This window comes from Euprymna scolopes, chromosome 28 (assembly GCF_053919585.1).
Source record: "Euprymna scolopes isolate OS-2025 chromosome 28, ASM5391958v1, whole genome shotgun sequence".
Lineage (NCBI taxonomy): Eukaryota > Metazoa > Mollusca > Cephalopoda > Sepiida > Sepiolidae > Euprymna > Euprymna scolopes.
The window spans coordinates 90346264-90368763 of record NC_136509.1 but is presented as its reverse complement, the minus strand read 5'-3'; the positions used below and the strand labels follow the sequence as shown (position 1 = coordinate 90368763).

The 22500-nt window shown below is 35.0% G+C and overlaps 1 protein-coding gene across 1 annotated transcript in view; it reads left to right on the top strand.

The window, feature by feature from the left end:
• Window positions 1-22500, top strand: part of LOC145249717 (uncharacterized) — a 179473-nt gene that overhangs the window by 28626 nt on the left and 128347 nt on the right. The window contains exon 2 of the mRNA XM_080111595.1: window positions 17334-17533. The gene's annotated coding sequence lies outside the window, so the exon portion shown is untranslated. The remainder of the gene's footprint in view (window positions 1-17333; window positions 17534-22500) is intronic.

Here is a 22500-nt window from a genome sequence, read left to right as displayed (position 1 = left end):
TCTCTCTCTCTACCTCTTGATCTCTCTCTCTCTCTACCTCTTGATCTCTCTCTCTCTCTCTACCTCTTGATCTCTCTCTCTCTCTCTACCTCTTGATCTCTCTCTCTCTCTCTCTACCTCTTGATCTCTCTCTCTTTCTCTACCTCTTGATCTCTCTCTCCCTCTTTCTCTACCTCTTGATCTCTCTCTCTCTCTCTTTCTCTACCTCTTGATCTCTCTCTCTCTCTTTCTCTACCTCTTGATCTCTCTCTCTTTCTCTACCTCTTGATCTCTCTCTCTCTCTTTCTCTACCTCTTGATCTCTCTCTCTTTCTCTACCTCTTGATCTCTCTCTCTCTTTCTCTACCTCTTGATCTCTCTCTCTCTTTCTCTACCTCTTGATCTCTCTCTCTCTTTCTCTACCTCTTGATCTCTCTCTCACTCTTTCTCTACCTCTTGATCTCTCTCTCACTCTTTCTCTACCTCTTGATCTCTCTCTCACTCTTTCTCTACCTCTTGATCTCTCTCTTTCTCTACCTCTTGATCTCTCTCTCTCTCTACCTCTTGATCTCTCTCTCTCTTTCTCTCTACCTCTTGATCTCTTGCTCTCTACCCCTCTCTCTCTCTCTCTAGATTTCTCTCTTTCTCTATATAATTTAACCGACCTCACAGCTCACCTTTCAATTTCTGTTAAATATAACATTGACCATCATGAGTCTTAGTCCAGATTATCTATGCTGACTGATTTCTTTCATGACCGCATCTATTTAAACCAGGGATTCCCAGTTTCAGTCCACATGGACCCTCGCCCTTACCCCATATCATGTTCCACAGAGGCTCTAAGGGAGCTCATAAAAATTATTCCTTTACTTTTTATTTAATTTATTGTTTTATGCATTTGAAATTTTTGAGATTTGGATTTCATGTTATGAAATTTAACGAAATGTATTCATTACTAAGTTTTTACCAACCTAGAAACAAATATTTAATTTCTTTGACTCCTCTCCAGAATTCCCATAAAATAAAAACAAAAATAAAATAAAATTTTGCATGATGAAACGAAAATGTCATTGATCAAGTAGTTGTTTTTTATAAAGAAAATAATTTTTAAGGGATTAATCGGCATTACAACATAAATCTAATAAGTATGAATTTTTGTTGAGTTATCAGCCTTTTTTTTTTAATTTTTCAAAATGGCAGTAGAGACAGTCACTCTCTGAATGCTCATAAAATTTGATTTTACTTATTTAAATATACAACTACTTGATCAATTTGTGATTTTCGGAATATATTTTGTTTCACCATGGGTACATCTTACAGATTTCTCTGTTTTTCTTTTGTGTTTTATGTAGGGGAATTCTGGCCAAGGACCTATTTTCTAATATATATATATATATAGGGAGATCACAAGAAAAATATGGTTCTAAGCGTCTAATTTTAAACTATCTCTCTTGGTAGATTATTAAAAGAAAGAACAAACTCTGTTTTACAAAACCCTGAAGATCCCCTTTTTTCTTCATCCTGCATACAGGGTGGAACAATAAAATTGTCGCCCTAGAAAACACATAATTTCATTTCCATTCGATAAAAACAAATTTTTTTTTTTTTTTTTTTTTTTGCAGACCATCTACTATTTGGTCAGTTGTGTACAAATCCCAAGAGCGATAGGAGCCTTCTATCATTCCTGAAAGTGACACAATGTTCAACTAGCAAGATCGGAGATGCGCTGCTATACAACTTATGCTCTCTACTGATCCAAGTTATGATAACAGGACCATTGCCAGCACCCTCAGTGCATCGCTGAATTGCCACAAAGAATAGGGACGTATCCAGAGTGATGAAAACAAAGTTTTTGGCCACGGTTATCATTTTTGGTGTGGTTTCAAGTGAGGGCCACATCATACCACCTCACGCCTTTGAAGTCGGCTTGAAAGTCAACACCAAAGTGTACCTGGATGTGCTGAAGAGTGTGGTGATCCCCTGGTGCAATCAAGTGACCGCTGGTAGACCCTGGGTATGGTAGCAGGACTGGGCGCCAACTCACAAGTTCACAGACCCAGGCTTGGTTTCATAAGGAGTGCTACAAATTTGTATTATTCTCTTACTGCCCCCCTCCTCCCCCGACTTGAACCCGCTGGACTTCTTTGTTTGATCATACATCAAGAACATTACCAACATGACCTCCCACAACACCAAAGCCAGCCTGATTGCTGCCATCCACCAAGCTCCTGCCGATACTTGTAAAAAAGTCATGTTCCCAGTTCTGGACCCATATCAAGGCAGTGATTGAGGCTGAAGGCAGCTACATTGAATAGATGTCAGCTCTCCTACATAATCAAGTTACCTGAATTTATTTTTTTCAATGTTTTAAAATAAAGCTGTATTGCTGTTATGTTTAGGGGGACACTTTTATCATTCCACCCTGTACTTTAAAATGCTTGCAACATCTCTTCTTGCATAATATGAATTCCAGCAAGGAAGGGATATTTATAAGGTCTGTCTCTTCAAACTTATTTCATTTTACTACAGTCAAAGTTCTCAGAAATCAAAAACCGTCTTCTCGTGACGACGAGCAGTTCTACGCATGCGCCAGGTGACGTCATAACCTGATTTACTTTAAATAGTTGAAAAACTGAACAAATTTCATGTACGCCACGTTAGGTCAGTTGATTAGCGCGTTGGTTCATTATCTAAACGTTTTGAGTTCGAATCGTGGCGTGAGATGTCTTTTCTTTTTTTCTTTTTTCGATTTTTTTTTTTTTTAAATTTAAATATTGAACCAGTGTTATTTAAGCTATTTTTCACGTAACGTTCGTTTTTGTGTTTTTTTTACTTCGCTTATCCACCCCCGACCACACACCCAAAAACACCCGGGTACCCACCGATTTTTTAAAAATTTTAATATCAAAACAAGCTTATTTAAGCCATTTTTCACGTGTTTGTTTTTCTGTTTTCATTGTTCGTTTGCCTTACGTTATTTTTTTTGTGTTTTTTTTTTTCTCGATGTTTTGATTTCCTTGATGAGTCATTCTAAAAGTAAATCTCTTTTTTTTTTTACTCAAAAACTTAGAGCTGCAAAGACTGAAGTGGTACCATTTCAACGAGCAGACTCCAGAATTTATTTTTCTACATAGTCACCATCATTCTCAATGCGCTTTTGCCAGGAATTCAATGATGCATCCCTGCTTCTGACGTACGTCTGTGACAGGGGGTGCTTTCTTAGTTTCACATCACCAATATTGTAATAGAAAGATGAAACTTCCCGGTCATGAATGCATAAGTTCAGTCATCATAACAATGCAATTTGAGTGTAATTTTACCCTCGTCACATGGGAACTGACGAAAATGCTATATCTAACTCAAATATGAAATTACATTGCTTGTCGGAACGAGTCTCTAATTGAAACATATGAACCCCTATCTAAAAATTATTGGCGATAATAATTTATCATTTGAAAATTTATTTCCCTTTCAATGTTTGTTATTTGATGAATCAATTGAGATGAGTTTTTATCAATTTTTTATTCTTCTTGGATTTTATTATAGATTCATTTTTAAGCCTAAATGAAAAGCTGATCAAGCGATATTCCTAGCTAAACCATTTTGTGCATTGTTTTCAAGCTCTACCTAACTCTGCCCCATCAACGCAGCCATGAATTGACCGACTGCAAACTCCGTGCAGAGGATTACGTAACCTCCCCCACCTCCAAAAGAGGGCTACCTATAGAAAACGAGGGTATTGTGGCTGAGCTATTCCTTTCACTTTGGCTTTTATTTTGACTAGCCAGGAGATCAGGTTATGGTTGATCCGATCAATCAGATGATCATGTCATATCCTAGTACCAATAAGTTCATCCACAATTGGAATTATTTGATTCTTCAACAACAACAAAAAAAAAAATGAAAAACTTATTCCTCGTTTTTATTTTTTTCTAATATAAATAGAAAAGAGGCTTGCTTTTTTTTTTTGTTGTTCTTGCCTTCGGGCCGGGATCAAGGTGTAGTATCTGTTCTGCAGATGCTGCACTTAAGATAATTTGTACCAGTCAATGGAGTGGAACCCTTCTATACTGGGACAATTATTATTTTTGGTAACCAGAGTGCCCCCTTTTTGCCTACTTTTAGGGGAGCTGGTTTTTACCCCACATTAAAAACGGCCTTGTGCCTAATTTGCTTTGGTGGGGAAGCAAATAAATACAATAAATAGAAAAAGGCGGTGGCTGATGGTCAAAGGGCAACATATTCTAGAAATATAAATAATTATCCTAGATTTGATAAATTTATTTGGCATTAAATAACCCATACATGACTGATATGCCGTAAACAAAGTAGGACCATATCTGTTCTTCCTTATCTCTCCCTATCTATCTATCCCTCCATATCTATCTATCCCTCCCTCCTTATCTATCTATCTATCCCCATCTCTCTCACATATCTAAAGGCCTTACAAAATAGTTTCAACGTTCATTCATTTGGGGTTTCTTTCTTCTTTCCCAATAATTAAAAAACCTAATTTATTACTGCAATATAAAAATCTTCAATATCTTTTAAAAAAAAAAAAATCCTATTTATTTTCAAATTTTAAACAATCCATAAAATTTGGAACAAATCTTATTCATCCTGTTCCCTGATAATGATTAAACTCTTTTCTTTTTTCTTTCTAATAATCCTGTTCATAGTGAAGATGTTTCATTGTAATCTGTTAGTCTTTTTCTGTGCTTGTCACTTGATTAATTCATCTAACCAAATCGGCAACAACGACTTCTCTTTCTACCCTCTCGCTCCCGCACATTTTTTTTTTTTTTTTTAGTTGTGTTCGATCTGTCTTGTCTGCTCTGCGTATTACATCACTGTTCGCTTAGTTGCATGCCTAGTATGTGTGTGTGCATGCATGCACGCACCTCCTCCCTCTCAACAAAATGCGGCTGATGGCTTTGTGCATAATTCATCCAAAGACGCACAACTGTTCAATGACTGACCGACCCACCCCTCGTTCTTTCTTATTCTGATGTAAATTTAAATGTGCCTATTTCTACTTATTTTCGTCTGACACCTTGATCCATTTGACAATGGTTTAAACAAGGCATGAATATCTATACCTTGCCTAGAGAAAGTGTGTCACCTCTCCTAGTGAACATTTTTTTAACATTGTCTACAAGTCATCTAAGGTGCCCCCCACCCACCCATAATCAATAAAGGTACATGACTGTGTTTAAACATATCCTCTTTCCGCCTCCCCCTCCTTCATTAATACAGGCAAGATTATTGTGTTTTTTTTTCCTTGGCAGAGGTGATTCTTTTATTTGAATTATCAACAAGGGTTCAATTGGATCCCAACCATACAGGCAAATAAAATCAGCAACCCTGTAGTAGTTGATATACCAGTTGAAGCCAATTTTCGAATGGATTTGTAATAACAAGTTTGTCTTGAGAAATAGCATTAAACTGGCTTGAACACCCTTCGGCAAGTTGTTCCCTTCTAACCCACTATGTTCTCCAAAAATCTATCCAACCTTTTATTCAGCTTAACTCTACTTACTATTCAATCTCTCTTCCCAACCATCCTGGGTATGATACAAAAGCATCCACTGATGAGGTTTCAACTTGGGGAGCTTTAACGAGCATGGAATTACTCTTAAGTTAGTTTTACTCTTCGGTCTTCTCTGACCCATGGTGGTAAGTTAGTACCTGTCAGGTTTCTATCTATGAGTTAAATATAATTTGTTCCTGTTATAACAGTAACTTGTCTCGGACATCCTTGGGTAAGGTATTCATCTGTTTCGCCACATCTCATCACCCATCTTTTACTAAATTTCTGTCTGCTTCTCTCTCGCTTCATCCTTCCCTCTTTTTCCCCCTCTGTTTGCTCTTTTTTTTTTTTTTTTTTTTTTTTTTTTTTTTTCCTATCCTTTTTTCTAACTCTGTCCTCACGCTACCCCTCTCACTCTCCTGGATATGACATAAAACGATATTCAGTAATTAGGGCCCTAATTTTGGAGTTTTGAGAAGTGTGGAGTCACCCCTTCATTACCGCTACTCCCAGGTCCACTCTGATACAGAGTGCATCACTTATCAAGGCCTGAAGGCCACTCGAGGATAAGAGTTAATGATAGTAAGGTGGTCAGGGAGACAGCACTAATAATTGGGAGTGGTGGAAATTGGGTAGAGTTTGATTTTTTTTTTTTTTTTTTTTTTTTTTTTTTTTTAAGAGGATGGCTCAACAAGAATTTGTTTACATTAGACTTAAAAACTAGCATGTTGTAGTAAGCTGGAAATCGGTCCCACAGTATAGAAGTTCCACATGAGGGTAGATCTGGGAAAGAAACTTTGTTCATGAAATTTGTTTAATTTTAAACACAGAGTTAGTTGTTACAAACATGTACATCTACAAAGCAAATATAACCATGTTCAGTTTCAGCATGAAATGATCCAACTACGTTTGGCATGCCATAAAATAGAGCAACCACTTTACCATAAGACACATTTTGAGATTTCAATAATTTTAATGAGTGACCTTTTCTTTCTTTTTTTTTTTTTTTCTTTGTAATTTTGTCTCCTTTTATTCATGATTTCAATTTCATGTTCAAACTATCTCCCTTTCTCGTAACATTTTTCAACACTACGACTTTAATCGTTAGGTCATACAACTTAGTAGTTCGTGCTGGGCATCACCAGACCTCTGCATGCCACATGAATAGGCTTACTACGTCTAGCCACACTGAAGAATCATGATACAATGAAACATCTATGGATGATATTGTGTCCTGTCTTCCAGGTGGAGTAAGTCTATTGCTAACTACCTACCAAGGAATGTCGGCAGGGATGCTGAGGCTATTTTTAAAAGGTCAGAACACCCGTCCTTTAGGGACACTGGCTTAGCTCTTCCAACCTTGTGTCGCATCTTCCTGCGATGGGAAAGAAGTAAATACCTACATATTATGTCTATATGTAATATATAGATTAATATGAAAGATATTTACTTTTCTAACCTCAGATTAATGTTGCTTAACTTTCAATAATATAAGCTAGCAAGTCAACATTGCATAAGAAGAGTATTGATACTAAGGTCTTTGACCCAGTTGACCCGTCCTGCAGGTAGCATGTTTAATAAGCATCTATGTATGAAACCTTAGCCAAGGGTATTCATTCCTTTAAAGTGCATATTTGCAAATAAACCTGTCTTAACCTCCTCATCTCCCACTAATTTATATCTTTGTTCATGTAGAACAAATAGCTTCTTCTTCTCACCTGTCTTCCATATAATAATTCATGTCATAAATCCGCTCCCCTCCCCACACCTTATCCGTCTGTACATAACAAGCAGCAGCAGCTGGATTGGTAATCCATTTCTTGTGTGTTATTATTAAGTGTTCTCTGTGTGTGTGTGCGTGTGTGTGTGTGTGTGCATGCGTGTATATGTATATGCACAATTGCACATGTGTTTTTGCCTCCCTTGCCACACTTACTTAGTGCTTTATGCTATTTCTTCATGCGCGCACCTTTTTGATACACCTACCTGTCATTGTATGCAGCAGCAACTCTGCTTTTTCCCCCTCCGACTTGTGGCAGTGGCCACATAATCCACCAATTTGCCGTGATCAGAGGGGAGGGGGGTCTTTTTTGTTAACTGAGTGCTCGAACTCTGACCTTGATTTTTGTCTTTTGAATTCCTTGTGTGAAGCATTTGGAAGTTTGTTTCAATCAACAGTAGATAGATATCCATCTATACTATTGTATTTTTATAACTGGTAGGAACACCTGGCAATGCCTGGGATTGAAAAAAAAAAACAATGTGCTTTTGTGCCCAATCCGTACTACCTTTTTTTTTTTTTTTTTTCTTATTCTTATTGCTTAAATTTTATAACTTTCAATTTTGAAGGTGGGGCCTAAAAATGTGTTGTATGTAAAGTGGACTAAATTTATAGTCTTTAACGCTCGGCACTTCTCAGGAATGAATAAGGACCCATGTCCTGCTCCAAGTTCTAGACCCTCTTATTAATACGTTTATTTTTATTTCCATAATTTACAAACTAAAATTGTTGCATTTCCTTTTTATGGATATTAAGGCAGATAAGGACCACTACACCGATCAGAATAACAATTCTGAGTAGTTTACTTACCATATTTTATATATATATATATATAGAGAGAGAGAGAGAGAGAGTTATACATTGGCGCATTTCCGATCTCGCTCGTTGAACATTGTGCCACTTTCAGACATGATAGAAGGCTCCTATCGCTCTTGGGATTTGTACATAACTGCCCAACTAATAGATGGTCTGCAACAAAAAAAAGAAAACCGGTTTTTATCAAACGGAAATGGAATCATGCCGTCTTTTCTAGGACGCCAATTTTATTGTTCCACTATATATATATATATATATATATATGCTTTTTTGTGTATTGATATTCATATAAAAAAAAACTTTTTTCTATTAATTCAAAAAGAAAATACAACTTTGTCATATATGGGTCGTGGAATTGCATTCTCTAGCAAAAGATCTAGCTAATTTTCATATTCTTTTAAACATTCATTTTATTAATTCCTTATTAGTTTTTTTTTCTGTTTTCTTATGGGATGATCAACTTTAGTTAACTATTACGTGTAATTATATTAATGCACATATTCTACATGAGTTGTGTAATATTTGCGTAAAAAGGTTATAATAAGCACAAACTTCTTTCTATATATATATATATATATATATATATATATATATATATATATATGTATGCGTATATATATTTGTTTAAAAAATTTGCCTACTAAACTCCTGTCAGTTTTTGGTCTACAGACATGAAACTTAATATATAGGGTATTCAAATGCATGCAAAACTTTATTTGGGTTTTAGCCGGGGGGAAATAAGTGCAAAAGTGTGAAAATTTAAAAAAATGGAATTTACCAGAAAAAGACTATGGATAGGCATGCATAACATAATAGCTATTGGTTCATGTTTTAATTTTTAGCCTTGCAGCAAACTGTCTTCATAGTTTAGGCATTGATGTCAAAGGAAAAAGCATATCATAGCTAAACATTTCGGTTTCGATTTTCAGCACGAGTCATTTTCTTTCTTTTTTTTTTTCTTTTTTTTTTTTTTTAAATCATTACTATATATTGGGTCCAATATAATGAATATGAAATCTGAATTAATCAAAATATCATATTTAAGTGTATTTTACAACCGGGCAATGCCAGACAGCCTGCTAGTATAATAATAAATACGAAATCTGCAATCATCAAAATATTATATTTAAGCACATTTTATTACCTGGCAATGCCGGGCGGCCTGCTAGTATGTATATGTATATATACATATATATATTTATTATTATTATTATCATTTCCACAGTCAAACAACGTTGCAGCCCACAAGAGCCATGACAGCCAATAAACCAGAAGTTCAATGCTAGAGTTTCACCTTTATTTGGGCTCATCAGTTACACACATCTGAACTCGAGAAATGAGATTGAAACTTGAGTATTAGACTTCAGTTTGTTGGTTGTCATGGCTCTTGTGGGCTGCGACATTGGTTGTGGAAATAATTATATAATCTAATATATAATCACATTCTGAAATTTTTTATATATATACTAGCAAAAGTACCCATCGTTGACTGGATTCAAAAACAGCTTACAGAAAATGGACAGATTTATGAAAGTATGATAGGTTATGAAAGGGAAGGGTTGTAAAGAGATAGCTTCGAATTTGAGGGTATCAAAACCAAAGAAAAATATGATGAAAGTAAAAATAAAATAGATAAACCCCATAATTTATTATACCATACCTGTTCACACTGAAACACTTATCACAATATTTTGTGGATCTATATTAAAAAACCTTGTTAAACTTTGTGACATATTTCCATTCTATGGAGGTCAGGTGCGAACGAGCACCCCATAATTTTATTATACCATATTTCTTCAAACTGAAACATAATTATCAAAGTGTACTTACGCAGATAGATATGAAAAGTCTTTATTAAAGTTTGTGTCTATTTCCATTCTATGGAGGCCAGGCGCGAACGCAGACCCCACAATTTTATTATACCATCCCTATTTAAGTTAAAACATATTTATCAAAGTATTATGTACATCTATATCAAAAACACTTGTAAACTTTTTTATTTATTTATTTATTTTTTTTTTTTTTTATTTCCATACTTTGTGGACCAGGTGCGTACGCAGACCCCACAAATTTAATGAATCATCATTATGCCAAATCAAACATACCCATTCATGTGTCTCGATACATCTTCTATCATTATGTGATCAGTTTTCTATAATAGTCAACCATATAGGAGCCTATTCGTGACCACACACACACACACACACAGACATTCAATCCCAAGGCAGATAAAATTAATTTCACAAACAAAAGTTTAGCACCACTTTTATGTCCCTTTGCAAAGATTAAAATCCAGATATGATACTAAAACCTTATATCTAGAATCCTTATTCTAGTTTGGATCAAAATCTATTACATGACTTTGATTCTAGAAAATGTCTAAAATTTAAGACCTAAGCTTAAAAAACTAAAATTCAGGAAATCTTGTTTAATTGGCGTCTAATAAATATTGGTCAAATTCAATACAAATCTGATGTATTTGTAATTTTCAAAAGTTTTTAAAATCTTACAATGAAACTGAGATTTGGAGAATATTAATTAATGTCTAGTACCTATAGTTAAAATTTCTCAAAAAGTATCTGAACTTTCATGAATGGCTTCCATCTCCTTTTTACTTATTTTTGTAAAACTAAAACTATATTTATAAAAATTTGATTACTTTATGAGGGAATTCTATAGATACAAATGTATTAAAAATTGCCTATCTATTTATAAGCAATATTTGTAAGTTTGTCGGAGCACATTCCATGAAAGTACTTATAAAACAAGCACGGGGATGCAACAATGGGGCCGGATCTTATTAGACAGTGTGATCCCTATTAGGTTAGGGGTTTCTTTTTTGCATCATATCCAAGAGCGAGAAACTAGTGTTTAACATACCAGCTCGTATGCAAAAGCAATACTTGATGCATGGTTGAATGACAGCTTTATAGAGATATAGGATGTTGGGGTGGGTATGAACAGTTTTTTTTTTTTTACAGAGGCCACTCAAGGATAAGGGTTAAAGAGTGTACAGTAGACATTGGACAATATAGTTTTCCAGCCTTGTAGATACAAGTTAAAGCTAATAGTAATAGATGAATATTTTCTCGTTAGAAAACATTTACCGGAATAAGTATAACTATTATTATAAATCATTTTTTTTTTTTTTTTTTTTTTTTTTTTTTTACTGTTATCCTTATCTTCATTGGTATGGTTGTTGTTTCACCACAATTTAGCAAACTTATCCTCTGGCCTTCTTCAGGTGATTAACCACGACGGGATAGGAATGCTGAGTCTCTTAACTGTATCCCCAGTAAATACTGCCTTCCATAGTTGTTGTTGTTGTTGTCTCACCATTGTTTTGACCCAGGTTAAAAATGAATATACAAATTATGTAGCCTCATCTCAAAGGATTTAGAAAAAGAAAAAAAAATGTAAATCCAGCGGTCTTCTTTGTTTTTGATGCTCTTTACTTCTAGATAAATAAAATAATTATTGATTTGAACTTTTTCAATCGTGTATAGATTTGCCTTTTTTTTATTTTTTTTTTTTATTTTAACTAGAAATAAAATTGACGTTTCTGAATTTTTGAGATGAGGATTGGTTATTCGTATTATCTAGATGCATCTGTTCTCACCTTGAGTGCCATATTCACAAAGTATCGGTTGATGTAACCTCCAGGTGTATCTTGTTGAACTCAGACATTTCGAATGGAACCATTTATTTACTTCACGAGGGTAGCATGCTTTTGTTCCATCAGCCTGGAAAGAGGTCCTAAGTTATTTGCAATTGTATTTTTTGGTCGCCCACACTGAGAATTGAACATTCGACCTTCAGGAAACTATTACTTTTGCAATTGATTTTTACAAGTACTCTAACCAGTGCGCCACAGGTCCTTCCTGAGTTTAACAAACATTTCTGAGTTCGACAAGATACACTTGAAGATCAGGTTACATCGACCGAAACGTTGTGGAAATGACACTGAAGATGAGAACAGTAATCCAATGAATCCAAATAATATGAATAACCAATCCTCATCTCAAAAATTCAGAAATGTCAATTTTATTTTTAGTTAATGTCAGAAATGTCAATTTTATTTTTAGTTAATGTCAGAAATGTCAATTTTATTTTTAGTTAATGTCAGAAATGTCAATTTTATTTTTAGTTAATGTCAGAAATGTCAATTTTATTTTTAGTTAATGTCAGAAATGTTAGTTTTATTTTTAGTTAATGTCAGAAATGTCAATTTTATTTTTAGTTAATGTCAGAAATGTCAATTTTATTTTTAGTTAATGTCAGAAATGTCAATTTTATTTTTAGTTAATGTCAGAAATGTCAATTTATTTTTAGTTAATGTCAGAAATGTCAATTTTATTTTTAGTTAATGTCAGAAATGTCAATTTTATTTTTAGTTAATGTCAGAAATGTCAATTTTATTTTTAGTTAATGTCAGAAATGTCAATTTTATTTTTAGTTAATGTCAGAAATGTCAATTTTATTTTTAGTTAATGTCAGAAATGTCAATTTTATTTTTAGTTAATGTCAGAAATGTCAATTTTATTTTTAGTTAATGTCAGAAATGTCAATTTTATTTTTAGTTAATGTCAGAAATGTCAATTTTATTTTTAGTTAATGTCAGAAATGTCAATTTTATTTTTAGTTAATGTCAGAAATGTCAATTTTATTTTTAGTTAATGTCAGAAATGTCAATTTTATTTTTAGTTAATGTCAGAAATGTCAATTTTATTTTTAGTTAATGTCAGAAATGTCAATTTTATTTTTAGTTAATGTCAGAAATGTCAATTTTATTTTTAGTTAATGTCAGAAATGTCAATTTTATTTTTAGTTAATGTCAGAAATGTCAATTTTATTTTTAGTTAATGTCAGAAATGTCAATTTTATTTTTAGTTAATGTCAGAAATGTCAATTTTATTTTTAGTTAATGTCAGAAATGTCAATTTTATTTTTAGTTAAAATAAAAAAAGTCAAATGCATGCATGATTGAATCCAAAAAATACAAAAAAATTGTTTCTTTGACAAAAAAAAAACATTTAGTTGCTTTTTAGTTTTGTGTCTTTATGACCAAATGTTATCATAAATTTGACACCTGATCAGGAACAATCCGAAACTTTATGAACTTTGGTGTCATATTTTTATATCATTACTAAACTCACCGTGCATGTCCCATGAGGTTAGTATTTGTTAGCTCTATATAATAATACTAGCAGAATTACTTGACGTTGCCTGGGGCAAAAGTATAACATTTTTATTAAAACTTCTCTGTACCTCACTCTGTTCGCCTCTCTTTCCCTCTTTCCTCAACTCCCTGTTTCTCTCTAACTGGACATATGCATACAAACACGCTTTTCTCTTTTATACATTACGAGCGGGGGGATACACGCCGTTGTCCGGGTGCTTGGAGGTGCGTGTGGAGAAAGAAAAAATAGTTGTAGTAGGCAGGCAGGCTCGAACCCGAAGCCTTCATGTGAAGGCGGAAAAGAAAGTGAAAAAAATGTGACTTCTTACCACTCAGCCACGATGGGACAGGAAGTGAAGTGTTTTAATTTAGCGATTAAAAAGTTGACATGCAGAAAGTGAAAGTGTTCATGCGGGAAAAGAAATAAAATCACGTAAGACAGTTCAATTTTCCGCTGTCGTGGAGGAAATCAGCTCCGTCCAAGAGGGGAGAGCTCTGGCAGTGTCTTAATGAATAGCAATTGTCTGATATGAAGAGTATTCCCCACAGTGATCAAAGCTGATTGCCTTCAACACCTGCTGGCCACGAAGGCCAGCTAATAGCTTTGTTTCGATTCAGTTTCGCTTTTATATGTAAAAGCCAAACAAAAGTACGCTGAAAGTACGAAATAGCGTGTAAAAGTCGCTCATATAAAAGATAGATGACCTCCTTTCGTAAATCGAAGATATTATAATCTGGGGAGTATATAAAAAATTCTAAGAAATAGTATCCCCCCCCTCCCCTGAAAAAAAAAGCCTTTGCTGGGCATACAAAAAAAGCGCACACACAAACACACATTTTAATACTAGCGGGGGTTACCCTGCGTTGCCTGCCCGTGTGTTTGGAGGTGTGTGTGTGTGTTGCGAGGAGGGGAGGGGGTAGATTGAAAACAAAAATCCAGGTGTTTGGAGGTGTAAAAGAAAAAAAAACAGTTTTGGTACCTTATCTCTCACCAACACTTTTAAAACAAATGCTAGATCGTCGAAGATGCGATTAAAAAAAAAAAAAAAAAAAAAAAAAGACATTTTCAAAATTTCAACTGTCATCACTGTTGTTCAACTTGAACTAAAGTACACTTTTTTAGCCGTTGGAGTACGATCAAAGTTCTGTGTAAAGATGCTACAATAGACCACGTTTATAGAATAGAAATATCTCAAACTCTTACAAACGTTTTGTAGACACCCATAACCGGATATATTGTGAAACTACATTAACATAGATTTATACAAAGGAGGTACATTAATATTATGGAGGTCTTGGTTTGCGCGAGACATCCATATAATGCATGGCAATAATATACAACAGATTTAGGATATAACGGGAATTTCTATGAGTCTCACTAATATATTGTTAGATATATAATTTTTTAACTTGATAACCGTGTTTTTACAAGGATTACAAAGTCAGAATAATTGTGATGTCATAATAAACTCTCTCTTTCTCTCTCTCTCTCTCTCTCCCCCCCCCCTCTCTTTTAATTATATAGATTCCATTTAAAACCTATTTCACTGTCATAATAGGCCTTTTATCTCTCTCTGTCTTCACGCTCCTCTCTCTCTCTCTCTCTGTCTTCACGCTCCTCTCTCTCTCTCTCTCTCTCTCTGTCTTCACGCTCCTCTCTCTCTCTGTCTTCACGCTCCTCTCTCTCTCTCTGTCTTCACGCTCCTCTCTCTCTCTCTGTCTTCACGCTCCTCTCTCTCTCTCTGTCTTCACGCTCCTCTCTCTCTCTGTCTTCACGCCCCTCTCTCTCTCTGTCTTCATGCTCCTCTCTCTCTCTCTCTCTGTCTTCATGCTCCTCTCTCTCTCTCTCTCTCTCTGTCTTCACTCTCTCTCTCTCTCTCTGTCTTCACTCTCTCTCTCTCTCTGTCTTCACGCTCCTCTCTCTCTCTGTCTTCACGCTCCTCTCTCTCTGTGTCTTCACGCTCCTCTCTCTCTCTGTCTTCACGCTCCTCTCTCTCTGTGTCTTCACGCTCCTCTCTCTCTGTGTCTTCACGCTCCTCTCTCTCTGTGTCTTCACGCTCCTCTCTCTCTGTGTCTTCACGCTCCTCTCTCTCTGTGTCTTCACGCTCCTCTCTCTCTCTGTCTTCACGCTCCTCTCTCTCTCTGTCTTTACGCTCCTCTCTCTCTCTCTCTCTCTCTCTGTCTTTACGCTCCTCTCTCTCTCTGTCTTTACGCTCCTCTCTCTCTCTCTCTCTGTCTTTACGCTCCTCTCTCTCTCTCTGTCTTTACGCTCCTCTCTCTCTCTCTCTCTCTGTCTTTACGCTTCTCTCTCTCTCTGTCTTTACGCTCCACTCTCTCTCTCTTTCTCTCTGTCTTTACGGTCTTTACTCTCCTCTCTCTTCCTTCTCACTCTCTCTATCTTAATTATTTTACATATTCCATTTCTTTCAGCACTTATCATTCACTCTTTATTATTCTCCTTTCCTACCACCATCTAAAATATTCCTGTGCAGATGAAAAAAAGTGTGCACAGTGACAAGCAAGCACGATAACAACATAAGTGTTTTAATAATATTGCATTGGTTTGGAATACAAAATGGAAAAAATTCTCAAACAAACAAACTAGAATGAGTTTTTTAAGAAAAAGAAAATGCTGGATTCTCTTTGTTATAAAAAGGTATATCTTTAGAGGTAGCAAACTTTAAATTAAAATAAATGACAGAAAAATATTTTTTATTGCGCAAATATTTTGTTTATTCCATAGATTAATTTTTAACATAATTTAAATACAATTTTGGACATTTTGTCGGTAAATTTAATTCCACACTTAATTTTACTGCGGGATAGCTTTTTTGGGGTTTGTTTTTTTACCCAACTTTGTCTGGTTTTGTTTCCCCAATGTGTTGGGGAAAACCAGATCCCTCTTTATTAGAGGAGTATGTCCAAATGAAAACAATTGTCTGATATGACGGTGAAAACCGACATTGACCAAACATCCATCGCTTTCTGGACGTTCCTGGCCCGTGTGCCGGGAAACTTCTGATACGTATTGAGTTTCGTTTTTTTATACTGAAAGGCAAAACAAAGACGTGGCAATTGAGAAAAATCTCAAATAGCGTGTGAAAGTTGGGTAAATTAAAGATAGATGCAACCTCCATTCATAACTCGTATATATTATGATTTAGACAGTATATAAAAGGTTTTAGGGAGTGACCTTCACCCCACCCCACCCCACCCCACCCACCCCCAAAAAAAGCCTTTGGCAGACATCCACAAAAAATGCACACATACGCACACATTTTCACTTTTCTATAATAGATTAGCGAAGGTGCCCAGGTGTGTGTGTGTGTGTGTAGGGGGGAAAAAAATTGGTATAAGGCAACAGCGAAGGAGGAAAAGAACGTAAAAAAAGGGGAAAAAAGTTTTGGTAGGCAGGTAGGCTTGAATCTGAAGCTTTGAGGCGAAGTCAGAAAAGAAAGCGTGACATGTTATCGCTACGCTAAGAGAGCAGAGATAGTAAGAATCGTTCAAATTAAATGCTTAGAAAACGCAAGTGCTTAAACGAACGTCTGCTTTTCTAGGTCAAACATCACGGCATAGAGAAATGAAATCACGCAGTTAATTCTGGCTTCAAGCCAGTTAAGCTTTTGCTTTCAAGACATTTGAAAAAAACCAGCTCCCCATAAAAAGGGGAGTATTCAAATGAATAGCAATTGTCTGGTATAAAGTGTTTTCCTCACATTGATCAAAGTTCATTGCTTTCTGAACGTCAAGGCATGAAAGGCCGAGAACACAACTTCGCTTTTGTAGTTTCGCTTTTATATATGAAAAACACAAACGCACGAGAGGAAGAAATCGCGCAAATTTTGTAACATAAAAGATAGACGACTTCCTTTCGTAAATCAGAGATATTATAATCTAGAGAGTATATAAAAAGTTAAGAAATGGTACCCACCCCCTACCCTCCCGAAAGAAGCCTTTGCCGGACATAAAAAAAAAAAGTGCATGCACATACATACATACATTTTCGCTTTTATATATATATACAGATTATGCTTGGTCTCTTTGCAGATGCTAATTGCCTGTGAATCCTGATGTTGTAATTAACTGATTCTCGATAGCTGTGAAGTATGACACCATTATTACGGGCCTGCTTACTATGCAGCCAGATTGCACTGGGATGAGGCCACAAGTTGGAGGAGTATTTCTTTGCTTCAAACATGCACCATTCATAAACCTGCCGATGCTATATCCATAAAGAATACCTGCAGGTAAGCATCTCGTTAACTTCTACTTCTGTTTCACATCTCCAGTTGTCCTCCACTTATTCCAGCAGTGTTTTTTCTTTTCAACTGAATTCAAGCCATGTCGTGTCTGGAGAGATGACGGTTAGGCAATGTGCAGCCCTTATCAAACTGTTCACTCTTTCTCATGCAGGTAGCTTTTAAAGGAATATTCTCACAAAAAAAAAAGAAAGAAAAAATCATTCACAGATTGATTAATATAAAAAAAAAAAAAATTCCATGCTTCGTAAACCTCTCCATAAGAATAAGTATCGTAAATATGACCTCCTTGGCTCTAAATGACCTAACAGTGGTTGATGAGCTGTAAAATAAAATCAAAACAATCATTCAGAGAAAATCTATTGTATTTTTAGACCAAAAGAGGAAACCCAACTCGCCCTCCTCTTATTGAAAGTATTGCTGGAATATATATAAGTGAGAATGTATGAGTGTGAGGACACTTCTCACCCTATGTACGCTACAAATTTTTGATCTGCAGACTTGAACTTAGGTATATAGGGTATTCAGACATGTGGAAACCTTTTTAATCGATTTTCATCCAGAAAAGGGGCTGCTAAGGAGTTAAAACTGAAAATTTGGTATGTGGGTGGAAGTCATCGGATTTTTCTCTTTTATCAACTGTTTCATTAATGCGCATGCATGAATAGTTCACGACAGATTACTTATGTTAATAAGTAGGTTTGTAAACATTTTTAAAGATCATGTCAAGCTGACCTAATGATTATCGTAGTTAACTCGCTGTCTTTAGATTTTGATTTCGATCTCCGCCCGTTTCTTTTTTTTTTTCTCATAAGAAGTGAACTGTTTAGAAAAACCATAATACTCGCATGCACATGTCTCAGTTTCTGTATGAATTAAAATGTAATATTTATACATATTTTATGACTGGGTAACACTGGGCGGCCTGCTAAGTAGATTTTTTCTACTTATATTAGGCTCTATCACTGATATTGAGCTTTTTAAATCTGGATATGGTGATTGTTCTATAAATATATACTTGTATATTTATATTCCTGCACTTTTGAATTTAAAAAGTTTTTAATCCTTTTTTATCTTGCAAATTTTGCTCATATTACTATATATATATATATATGAAAGCAAAATTCTATTAAATTCAAACTGACATGTTTGTTAAATTTAACCCCAAAATATTTATCTCGCAAGTATAAGAGACGTTCCTAAAGTAATAGTCCTATTTATTTTATTCTTCCTGACTGAATCAGAAGGAATTGGAAAATGCGTTGTTATGATAACTGAGCTTATGCATTCATGACCTAAAAGTTTCATCTCTCTATTGCAGATATTGATGGTGTGAGACTTTAAAAAACAACTCCTGTCATGGACGTACATCAGAAGCAATGTCATTAAATTCTTCCAGGCAGAAAAAATTGAACTAATCAACATTCACTGGCACTTGTTGAACGTTGACAAAGCCGATGCAGTTAATGTTGCCACGGTTAAGAGATGGGCTCATCGATTTCAGGGTGGTGACAGAGATGTGTGAGAAAGCTCACTCTGGACTTTTACAACTATAGACACACGAGGATCCTTATCTATGAAATTCTTTATTTAGCCAATCAACTCTGGTGTTCTGACTTTCTTACTATGCCCACACCTCTCATCATCCTCACAGACTCCCTGCCTTCCTTGAATCTCTTATACTATTCAAAAACTGTGCTTGATTCATGTAAGATGGTCCAAAAGCATTCGGAAACATTCCATGTTTCTGTGTATTTTTTCCAACTCTAAAACAGAATTTTATTACATATCATTCTTGTGTTCAGATTGCATTTTTTAAATTCACCAGCTGTGACAATCAGTCTTAGTAGGGTGTATTCCAATTCCTGTTGTAGCTGTTCATTTGAACCTGAAATCATAAAAATTGGTCAGCCATTTCATAATATGTATAGCAATAACATTCTGAGTTTTTAAGGGTCTATAGCAATTTAAAATGCCTGTGCAAAAGAAGTCTGGAAGCTTATTGAAGGCACCTCATACAAGATGTTTTTGGTCTTTTTCTATAAGAGATTCGGTACCAGTAGTTATGGAAATTTGCCAGAAATTTTACGCTTAGACGGTTTGTTTGGTGCTGACTGTAATTTGAGAACTCTGTATGTCCTCTAAGCACAAACAGTTTATGTTTGAATCGATAGGAAATTTTGGTTTGAAATGATAGCTATTTAACACTCCCACCACAACCATCCTCTCACTTTCAACAACTTTGAGCTTTGAATTTTGGAAATAAGAAGAAAAAAAATTACTTAAATGACCAAGATATCAAAGAAAACTCTTTTTCCTAGTTGGTGTGTGTGTAGCTGAGAAGGTGGGGGTGGGGGGTGGTATTATTGACATAACAGACATCACATAAGTACAAATTCTATATGATGATATGTAATATTTAAATACAGTTAGGAAACATATGAAACCATAATTTTTCTTCCATCTGCTATTGGAACGTCCGGGAATCCACACGTTATGTTCAGTTTCAGTCGCAAAGGACGTAGAGACAAAGAATAGGAAATAACTCCAACTCGTTTTTTATTTTGTTACAGCTGTGATGTCACCCGTGTGATCTAGAACATTCTCCACATCTCTCATGTAATTGTTCTCTTTCTTTTTATAGTCCGTTTTTTATATATAGTCCTTCCCCCCCCCCACACACACACACACACTTTACATCTGTGCTATGTTACACTATGGAGAAAATAGTCATTTTGTTTAAGGAATTGTTTCAAATTCCTCAATATTTTTCTAGTCAGAATTCTTTTTAGAGAGACCTCAGGTATTTACCGGAGGGACCATGTGAAGCTTGCCAACATCCTAAGTAAAAGTCAATTTTTTTGGAATGAACTGGATTTGAACTTGGGATACCCAGATCGTGAGTCCATATCATTAACCACTAAACCATCGTCACCTCTTAAAATGGTTGATATCCCATAAAAACAGAAACTAGATCAAAGCATTTTTTTAATGATTTTTTTTTTTTTTTAGCTGAACTGTCAAAATTGATTGTTCATTTTTGAAAATCCTGGCCATTGCTGTTTTTATCAAATCCAAAGAAAGGGGTTAAGAGGTTCATACCTTTCTTCAAATGATATCACTGCATAAGTGAACAATGTAAATTCATAGAATTGCATTTGAACTGTTTACTGATTCCATAATCGATGTTTGTATCCATTAAGCCACCTGCACTTCCCTTAATTCCTCTGATTTCCTATCAGCCCAAGGGACCAGTGCTCACAAATGACCTCAACAAATGTCCATTTAAATAAATACTTGCCCACCGCTTTTACAGTGCTCAAGTTGCTTGTAGCGAGCCTCAATAACTTCCCCATTCGCAAGCACACACACACACACACGAATGGGGAAGTTACTAAAGTTGTTAAGAAGTTTTGTTACTGTGGAGATACAACTGGAGCACAGGGTGAAGCAGGTGCTAGTTTGTTTGCAAGAATTGGATTGGAGGAAATAAGTTGCTGTTGCGTCTCTTCTATTACTCAAGTCCGTTTGTAAATATGAGGCTAATTTAATTTCTTTAATGGCTTAATGATCACCGTGTGTTTATAGGTTCGCTTATGCATGAGCCACAAAAAAAAGTATGTAGTCAACAGCTGGTGGCTCAGGACAAAAGTATTTCAAGTGTATTTGTGTATCCGCCATTTTTCTTTTATTTTTTTTATATATAATTACTCATCCTTTATCTTGTGATAAATAAAGCTCCAATGCAATTGTATGGTTGCTTTACTAAAATGATTGACTTTTTATAGTCTTTTCTCATTAGCAAATTTCTTGGTGATAAAAATGAAGAAAAGTTTATACTTGACTGATTATGGTTAAAAAGAAAAGTTCTGAAGTTCCTGTTAGATTTTTTTTTTTTTTAATCTGAATACTTTTTTCTTAAACAAATTTTATTGAGTGCAATCAAGAAATAATAGTTAAAAACCTCAGGAAATAAATCTTATTTTGGTATAGATAAAAAAGAAATACTTTATTAGTTTTGCTATATAAAAGAGGCGTGGAAAATACCAGATGTTCCGATTGGTTGAGCTGTATCGGACTTGTACAGGGCTCTGATTGGTTGAGTGAAATCAGATGTGTCCATGGTTGTGATTGGTTGAGCGGGATCAGATGCATGCAGGGCTCTGTTTGGTTAGCTGGATTACATAACTGGAGACTAGTTACATGCAGGCTTGTAGCATTGGTAATCAAAATGCTTGGTTTCAACATTTTTTAAATGGTCCAAAATAATTCCTTCCTAAACCTGTCAATAGTAATAATTTATATGTCATATCATAACGTATCAGATGTATATCATAACTCTGATTGCTTGTGTAATAATTTCTATGCATTTAACTGCCAATAATTTCTCTTGAATTTATATTTTGTCAGCATTTTTCCCTCCTTTTATTCACTTTTAATGAAAGCCATCCATCCTTGTTCGATCATAAAATATGCTAAATATATTTTAATTCATGTACATTTCATATTTATTATTACAAAGCAGTACTCCTTTCATGTTTTAAAAAAAAATGACGTGAATGGTATCAGCTAGAATCAAAACCAAACCATTTAGTACTCCAGATGCGTTCCCCAACCTTAGCGCTATGATTAAATTAAAGCATGCGCGAAAGTATTATAGAAATATGTCGACAAGTTGAAATGAACATTTTGCATTTCAACTTTCCAACCTATGTACGTGTTATTCATCCATCCAAACAAAGATTTTACCTGTTATATTGGTGTATGATTATTATTTCCTGTTACTTCCAGTGTTATTTGTGTGACATGTAGTTTAAGAGTTTATTTACACACAGATACACACACACATATACCTATTGTTTTATTGCAACGCACACATAACATATATGTATAAATATGTGTGAATATATATATATATGTGTGAATATATATATATATATATGTATGTATGTGTG